The sequence below is a fragment of the Camelina sativa genome, chromosome 4 (assembly GCF_000633955.1).
Source record: "Camelina sativa cultivar DH55 chromosome 4, Cs, whole genome shotgun sequence".
NCBI lineage: Eukaryota > Viridiplantae > Streptophyta > Magnoliopsida > Brassicales > Brassicaceae > Camelina > Camelina sativa.
Genome location: NC_025688.1, coordinates 17,532,822 through 17,542,391, shown reverse-complemented (window position 1 = coordinate 17,542,391; position 9,570 = coordinate 17,532,822).

Genomic DNA, 9,570 nt, shown 5'->3' with positions numbered 1-9,570 from the left:
AGTTACAAAGCTAAGTTTTAGTATTTGTTTTTGTCTGAAAATTCGGAAGTTTAAGCGATGAACTGATTTTCCGGTCCGTTCGACCCGGGAATTAATTGGCGGGAGTTGAGAACACATGCTTAGGATTTGCCACGTATCATTGCATTGTAGGTCCAATTGAGTGCCACCTGACCTACCACGCATTATCGTTAGGAGAGCTCTACCGAAACTAGGAGAAAATTAAATATCACTTTATTCAAAATAAATGATATCGTTCTAACAAAGAAATTGGATTTTGCTTTGTAAACTTGGTACTGATATGAGACACATAGGCAGTTTTAGTTCAAATTTGTATTGAAATGGCAAATGTAATAATAATCTAAAACTTGTTAGAAGATGTTTCTACAGGAAACATATGATATGATTATGATCTTTACTCATTACGATTCAAATCTACTGCTTTTTTTTCTTTTTTCTTTTTACATTTAGTTTTATGTTTTTTTTTTCTTCTAAATGTGTAGATATCGATGGGAAAGTAACAAACCCGTTTGAAAATGATGTATGGACTACTCTAGTTGATTTGCAACTAACATAACGAGCCGTGTTTTCGGTTAATTACGACGCTGATTTTTTTTTTTAATTCAAGTCCGTAATTAATTAATTGATCCCAAATGACGTTCGATGTGTCATGCATGTGCGTTTCACGTGGGGTTTCATTTGAATTACGCTGTCCTTCCTGGTGGAGAAAAATAAGAAGTGTACATTAATTATTAATGATGGTTAGAATAATTAACCATAGTATATTTTGTTTAGAGTAATTAATAATGGTGAACATCGGTTTATAATCAAACATGATGCAAAGGTTTCTTCCGGTGGGCATTGTCATTGAGGAGATGCAAAACGTGGTTGATCCTCCGTATTTGATGATCGAAGACCTTACCATTAGAAGAATCCGCCCAGACCGATCAATCAAGGCGGTTTACAAGATTGTGCACTGCGATGGTCTGTTGTTCTGTGTCATGGACAACCAGCTTTTGGTTTGGAACCCGTTACTGAAAGAAACGAGATGGGTCAAATGCGGTAGCGACTTTCACGAATACGATGATGCTTACAGCCTTGGATATCTCAGCGGCTAAGCCATTGTGATTACATGATCATATGGTTTTGATGTGCTAGTAATTCAATAAACAAGCCTCCAAGAGTTGAAGTCGACCAACTCCCATCTAAGACATGGTAGGTTATAGATATGATCAGTTTTGATTGGTTTCTTAGAATACCGTTGTCGATGCTCTCTTTGAGAGGAACTCTTTCTTGGATTGGTCTTCTTGGTGACCATACAGCGTTCCTACAAAGCTTTGATTTGCCAAAGAAAGGTTTCCAACCCATTGATTAGCTACGTACCATTCAGGTATGAAGAATTGAATCTTATTGCACTGGAGATATATAAAGGAGACCGGCTCTCAGTGTTGGAGCAATGTCACAAAACAAGGAATAAATAGATTCAAGTTTACATATGGAATGTATATTAATTTTGTGAATTAGAGAACTAGGTGAGAAGTCCCGGATAGATTTGACAATTAACATTTTATTAAGTTAACGAATTTTAAATTCATGTGCCTATTTTGTTTTGATTTTGGATTAGAGTTTAAATCTGTAATTAGATATTACATACATGATAAATTATCATCTAGCTAATATATAGCCAAATAATAATATCATCTATATCTAGTTCAAAAGAATACTAATGTTCGTTCGTGCATGGTCTCTTTACCTTCGTTCTTAACACATCATCGATGAAAAATCATTATGCAATAGTGTATCAAGTAAGGGATAGTAGTCCATAGGTGGTATGAAAGAAACAAAAATTGTTTATCATATTCTTATATACAAACAATACAGGTCTCGAGAGCCTCTAAGAGTTAAACCAAAAATTTGCTTATTCTAAGCCATTATATAAGCTGCATTAATAACTTATATATAACTTTTTCATACATATTAGCTGTCTAGTTTTTATCATATTTAAGTCATTGTTATCTGCTTCTCCTCTGCTGGTACAAAATAAAAATTATATATATATGAAACCAAGGTATAAGAAAGCTTGAATTCAGATTAGAATCTAATAATAAAAGACACAACAAAATACGAATTGGACATATGAATTTAAAGGAAATACATCATTAGGGAGAACAATATGAAAAAAGTAATTAGAACATCATCGGTATTAATTAATCACATAAAATGGAGAAATAGATAGATGGAGAAACCACCACAAATATATACGAAACTACTTAAGATTAATTTTTTCTCCGTCGGCCAATCAGACTCGTGTTTTGTTTCGAAAATCCAGGAAGCCGAACTAAACTCGGGCGATATAGTTGCATGACATAGAAATAAAATTTCCCACGGATGTTTCAAATCTTTGGAAGTCCTTCTTTCTCACAATGTAAATGTCTAGAAGGTGTCCTCTTTCTCTGTTTATAGCAGATATGACAAGTTCATTATCCTTGACAACAAAATAAACTGCCGGCAAAACTATATGATGTTCATATAGTACCGGAAGTTCTGGTATTTCCACGGTCATCAACCTGGTCCAAGACATGATACAATCTTTCACCCATATGTTTATCTTCCTTGTTGTAGAACATTGGTGTAACAATGAAAAGCCGATCTCCCTTAAAAATATCTAGTGCAATAAAATTATGCTCAACATACTTAAAAGGTAGTTGATCCAAAGGTTTAAATCTTTTTTTTGGTAAAGTCAAAACTTTGTATAAAAGCCATATTGTCTTCTCGAAGACCAATCCAGTACGGAGTTCCTTACAAAGAGACACTCGCCAGTGGAACATTGTTTATGCATGATCCTAGGGATTCTCATCTCAAAGCGCTTAAGCGTATTCTTCGCCATGTCACGTCACGGCATTCATATTTATCGCTCTTCAGTCAATTCAGTCAATGACCTTGTTGCTTATTCTAATGCTGATTGGGCATGTTGTCCGTCTACTCGCAGCTCGACCTCCGGCTATTGTGTTTTTTTCTTGGAGATAATCTCATTTCCTAGTCCTCCAAACGTCAACACACAGTCTCTCGTTCGAGTGTTGAGACTGAGTACCCCGGCGTTGCCAATGCCGTTTCCGAGACCACATGGCTCTGCACTCTTCTGTTGGAAATGCATATTCCATTGCATCACGCTACAATCGTTTACTGTGACAACATTTCTACCATCTATTTGTCCTCCAACCCGGTTCAGCACACTACAAGAAAACATGTCATTTACGACTCCAATAATCGTCGTTCAATAGTCGCAAAAAAGGGTTTTGCAACTTCTTAGCAACTATTTGCGATGGTCGCTAAAAACGGTCGCAAAATTTGTTGGTCGCAACATAGTCGCTTATTTGCGACGGATTTAGAATTCTGTAATATAGTCGTATATTAGCGACATTTGTGTAATCGTATATGGTAGTTGCAGTTTCCGACTAAACTGCAACCAAGTCTATTTGGGGACATTTTTGTGACTGTATAGAACAGTCCTTACATTTTTGTGATTGTATAGAATTAGGACGGTTTTGGGACTAATGTAAGAGTCTGTATTTAGCGACTATTATTGTAATTTGGATTGGTCACGAAGTGGTCACATTTTTTGAATTGGTTTGGTCACAAAGTAGTTACATTTTTTGAATTGGTTTGGTCACAAATTAGTCAGAGTTTAGCAATCCTAAATCTGATTAATTTCGAATTTTGAAATGATATTAATCAAAAGGAATGATGATTTAAGGTACTAATCATGCAAACTTATCATCCTAAACAAAAAGATCCTCCAAAAAGTATTCAAAAGCAAAACAAGTTCATAAAAAAAAAACAGGGAATTGCAACACATTCAGTTGGAAGCAGTATTAGAGGAAGGGGAATTGGCAACTGGACTGGAGGCTGGTGTGGTGCCTGGTATGGTGCCTCCGTCAGTGGGTTGTGCATTGGTTGCAAGTGCGGTAGCTGGATGGGTGGTTGCAGGTGTGGATGATTCAGGAGGAGAAACCATAAAAGCTTCAAACTCATGATTTTTTTCTTTCATGAAGAGGAAAAGCCTCTTCAGCTCAGCTTGAGACTCTCGGTGTTCCTGATCACGCCGTGCATTCTCAGCCTCGTGTTCAAAAATCTTACGCCGAAGTTGATCTTGAAGCTCCCCAATAGTTGATGGAAAAGCGCTTGCATAACTCTCTGTCCTTTTCCTTTTCTTTAGTGTCTCCACAAGTGATCCAAGTCCAAAAGGGTTGCCTTTGTGGTCTGTATGAGTACACTAAACCAAGAGATAAACATTCAGTAATCATCACAGACTAAATGAAACCAGATTTAAAAAAAAATAGACAGAAACAAATTTACCTGAAGGAAGATTTCATTTCTTTCATCAAGGGAAAGATTATGATGTGTTGAACTCTCTCAACCATCTGGACCATCTTCCTCCGTTTCAGCTTGTCTCTCTTCTATGGTCTTCTCATACGTCTCAGCAACCTGTTTGGCTTTCTGATCCACAAATGTTCCATCCGGACGAGTGTGTGTTTTAAGAAACACTTCCCCCAATGACACATGACGCCCCAACTCTTCCTCCTACAATGATAGTGAAACAGATTAAATCATGGAAATATCAGAAAAACTTTGAGCTGAATTCGACAAAAGAGAAGTCTTACCATCTCTTGATGAATTTGCACAAATGATTTCTGACCAGCTAAGTGTTTGTGCACTCCAAGACCTCCACGATCAGAGTTTCTGCACTGTGAAGCATTCTCACTCTTCTCAATTGCATCAGGGGTGTTCCAATGTTCCAACATAAGAGGCCATAATTTTTCACCAATCCATGGTGGTTGTACACCACTCCTCTTAGCTTGACTGACAATTCCTTTCATCCTTTTCTTGGCTATCTTCAAGAAACCTGCTTTAACGAGCTCAGTAATGCCGATATCCCAATTGTACTTCCACTACAATAACACAAAACATAGTTAGCAACAATACCAAAACATAATTAACAACAATAACAGAAATACGGAGTAAACCTTACCGCAGATGTCATGAAATATCGCTCTTGAATGGGTAGTGGAGTAACCTTCCAACTGTAGTAAGGCCCATCAAACTTTCTCCTCAATATTCCAGACATCGCTCGAGACAGCTGACCTTTCTGCCGGTTAAACATGCTACATAAAATGAGTAAGTCTACTACTAAATATGGACTTGAAACAATTGAAACAAACTATTGAATATCAAACAACCGAAACAACCGACACTTAAAGCAACAACTATACTTATTGAATATCAAACAACAACTAGAATTATTGACACTTAAAGCGATAACTACAAACTTAGACTTATTAAATATCAAACTTGGACACTTAGACTTGTTGAATATCAAACAACAACTAGAAACTTAGACTTATTGAATATCAAACACTTAAAGCAAGAACTACACTTATAGACTTATAGACACTTATAGCAACAACTACAAACACTTATAAACTATTGAATATCAAACACTTAAAGCAACAACCTCGCACTTATAGACTTATAGACACTTATAGCAAAACCGAGTAAGCAACCTAGTAATCGACATTTGGATCAAAAGCAACCGAGTAATCAACAACTACACTTAACTTCTACACTTCAAGAAACTTAAAGCAAAAGCAAAGGAAAGAGTTTTATACCATAGTGTTTCAACGCCAGGGATAGGATGCTCAGACAAGAGTGGTAGTCGTTTTCGACCTGGAAGTCTTAGCAAACCATCCAACAGATCTTGGTGGTAATCGAAATTTGGATCTTGTTGCTCTTCACCATTATCTTCCTCTTTACCATTATCTTCCTCTTCACGATTAGGGTTTTGTTGCGGTTGATGAGGAGGCAGTTGCTCCGGTTGATGAGGAGACGGTTGATGAGGAGGCACTTGGTGAGGATTTGTCCTCCGCGGTTGATGAGGAGGCGGTTGATGAGGAGGCAGTTGGTGAGGATTTGTCCTCCGCGGTTGATGAGGAGGCGGTTGATGAGGAGGCAGTTAGTGAGGATTTGTCCTTCGCGGTGGATGGGTACTCGGCGGTGTAAGTTCCCTCCGCGGTTCAGGATCTTCCCTTGACGGTGGATGGGTACTCGGCGATGGACTCGTTATCGGCGCTGGATTTGTCGTTGGTGGAAACTGAGAAGGTCGAAGCCTTACCCTTAGGAGGCATTAGATCGAAGGAGAGGAAGGAGAGAATTGAGTGATTAGATCGAGAAGGAAAGGATTGAGAGATTGGATTGAGAGATTAGATCGAGAAGGAGAGGAAGGAGACGATTGAGAGATTAGATCGAGAAGGAGATGATTGAGAGAAGGAGAGGATTGAGAGAAGGAGAGTTGAGAGGTTTTTGAGAGAAAACCCTAGATCGAAATGGAAAAGAAGGAAGAAGTGTTTAATCGTTTAATGGGTTTGCCTAGTTAATAACGAAACTACGTCGCAATTTCGTCGCACATCAGTCGCATCCAAAATAATTGGGGGGAAAAAACGCCAAAATTAATTAGATTAATTCCACTAATTAAGTGGTGGGAAGATATACCGCCAAAACACGGTAGCAAATCAAGCGCAATGTGTGACTATTTTAAGACTACCTTACTAAAGTCACAAAATAAAAATCTTGAATTCTACACATTATGAACAATATAAATCACTAAGGAGAACTCATAATAGTAGTATAAAGTACTTGTAATAGTAAGATTTAGTAAACCAATGTTTACATTACTGAGTTTTGATTTTTTTTCATTGGAACACATTCTTATAAAAGAACATGTATTGAAATTTAATACTTTGAGAAAGTTATTATTGATAAGGTGAGCAAAACAAAGCATAAAGTTCAACCTAAACATGTAGATGAATCTCAAATGTGAAATTTCAAAATAAAAAATAAAGAGAGTTGCTAAACAGTCTTGAAAGAGTAGCTAAATCAGGTGTTAGTTGCTAAATAAGGTGTTAGTCGCAAAGTCTTCAGATATATGTCACAATATAGTCGCAATTTGTGACTACTTTGTTACTTGTTAGGGGTAAAAAATGTGGACGCAAATAATTCCTCAATATGCGACGTTTTTGCGACCATCCTTACCGACTATAGAACTGGTCACAGAGTAGTCACAAAATTGTGACCATTATGAGACGAATTTGTTTTCGACGCAAAATAGTCCTAATGTAGTCGCTTATTTGAGACCCTTTTATGACGTTTATGTTTCGTTGTTAATAAGCGACGTTTTTCTCTCCAATTTTTTTGTAGTCGCTTAGTCACCGCAAATTAGTCTAAAAAAGGTCGCTATATTTTGCGACTGAATAAGTAGTCACAAACTGTAGTTCTAAAATGCAGGATTTCTTGTAGTGGCATCAATGCACCAAACATGTGGAGATTGATATCAATTTTGTAAAAGAAAAGGTTGCTCTTGGCCAAGTGTGTGTTCTTCATGTCCCGTCAGCTCAGTAGCTTGCTGATGTCTTCACAGAAGGACTGCCTTCCTCCCAGTTCCTTGCTTTTAGACACAGCCTTAGCGTTCGCAAACCTCCCGCTTAATCTGAGGGGGAGTGTTAGATAAGATATACATAAATCTTTATAGATATGTATATATCTCCTTATGTTTAGATAGACTCGACTTTGTAGGATATATACATAACTAATCAATACAATGATCTCTAAGGAGTTTTACCTTTCTATATCCACGTTCCAAATTTACTATACAACTACATAAATGACATAAAACACCCAAAATTCCTTGAAACTTCAATAGCAAACTAAAGAACTTGTAGAAGAAACGAAGATTGGAAGACAGAGGAAGGGAGAAGTGTCATTGTGGTCCGGTCTTGTGGTGTTGGAACCGCCAACCATGTAAACTGAAAGATTTTGAAATAGAAAACACTTCAATAACAAAATACAAACACTTGCATAACAGACGAAGTAAAATTGAAGTTATGAATCTGTTTGATATAATTCAAGTTCTTTATCAAACTTGTTCCGGTTGTTAAAATATAAACAAAGAATTTGAGGAGACATAGATATTGATTGATTAAACAATGATGAACAAAATATACCAGAAATCAGAGTTTGTAAATTGCAAGAAGAAGAGATATGTGATTGATGAAACCCTACAATCAGAACATGTAAGAACTTCAAAAAATTTACCCGGAAAAAGTTGGAGGAAACCGGAAATAGGAAAAGAAGAGATACTGAAGCCTTTGTATGAAATCATGTTGTAGAATTTTACTACTTGTAAAAAAAAATACAAGTAGTTTGTTTCATATTTTGTAATCTCATAGTAATAATTTTACTACTTGTCAAACTAATTTTAAATAAAACTATACTAACATTATCATAAATTAATCAAAAATTCAAAGACGTTATCATGGGAAGACTATTTGTTTATGTAAAAGTGATTATCTACAATCTTTTTTTTTAGGATTAATAATTAACAGTAGAATTTATTTAATTTTGGTATTATAGTAATTAATTGTATAATTTTCTTAATTCTTTTTCTTATAGAATTAGCAATTAAAAATTAGAAGTATTTTTATTTTTTATATACATATGTGAACTATCTTTTATATTTATTAAATTGTTTAAAATTTTAATTTCTTTTAATTTGAAAATATGTTAAAATTTGTATAATACATGACAAAATCTTTAATTGTTAAAATTGACAAGTGTCGTGATCACATGAGTTACTAAATAAGATAATATTAAATAAGCTATCAAATCATTCACAGATTGAAAAACTTAAAAAAATTACATTAATTTCTTATTTTTTATATTATGTTAATCACTAATTTTAACACATTAAACCTTTTTACACTTTAATCATTTTTCTGTATAAATTTCTTTTTACTATATGATTTTAATAAATAATAATTGCAATTAAATTGCAAATATTTTTCTTATTAATTGCACATATTTCCTATTAAAATTAGTAACTTAATAGATAACTTTCCTTTTGGTTTTATATACTTTTGAAATAGGATTACAAGTACTAATAAACAAGATACGAATCCGGTTAAACGGTTTGTAGAACAAGAAAACATATGATAATGTATGGTCTTTAAGCGTAACGATTCAAATCTTCATTCTTACCATTAAGTACATGGTTTGCATTAGAAAATTCAATTGGATTACTATTTATGTATATTTTTTCAATGTGTAGACGTCGATGGGAAAGTAATGTGTGTGGACTACTCTAGTTGATTTGCAACTAATAAAACGAGCCGTGACATGCATGTGCGTGTCTCATTTGAATTGCGCTGTCTTAAAAGTTTTTCCTGATGGAAAAGATTAACCAAGGTATATTTTGACTAACTCGTAATTAAATGATAATTTAATGTACCTCCACGATCTTGTGTCCTCAGTGCATAAAGATCCGTATTAGCAAGTCGAACAAACAAGAGTAGGTGTCCTCAAAGCCATCTTTTTTAACTCGTTATTGAGATGAAGCAAAAGAATATGTACAGCTAGAGGTTAGAGAATATGTATTTTATAGCTGTAGAATTTGTTTGTTTGTTTTTTTGGTCTTTTTTCTTAATCACTTCACAACTTTTTTAAACTAGTAAAAACGTGTAGTGG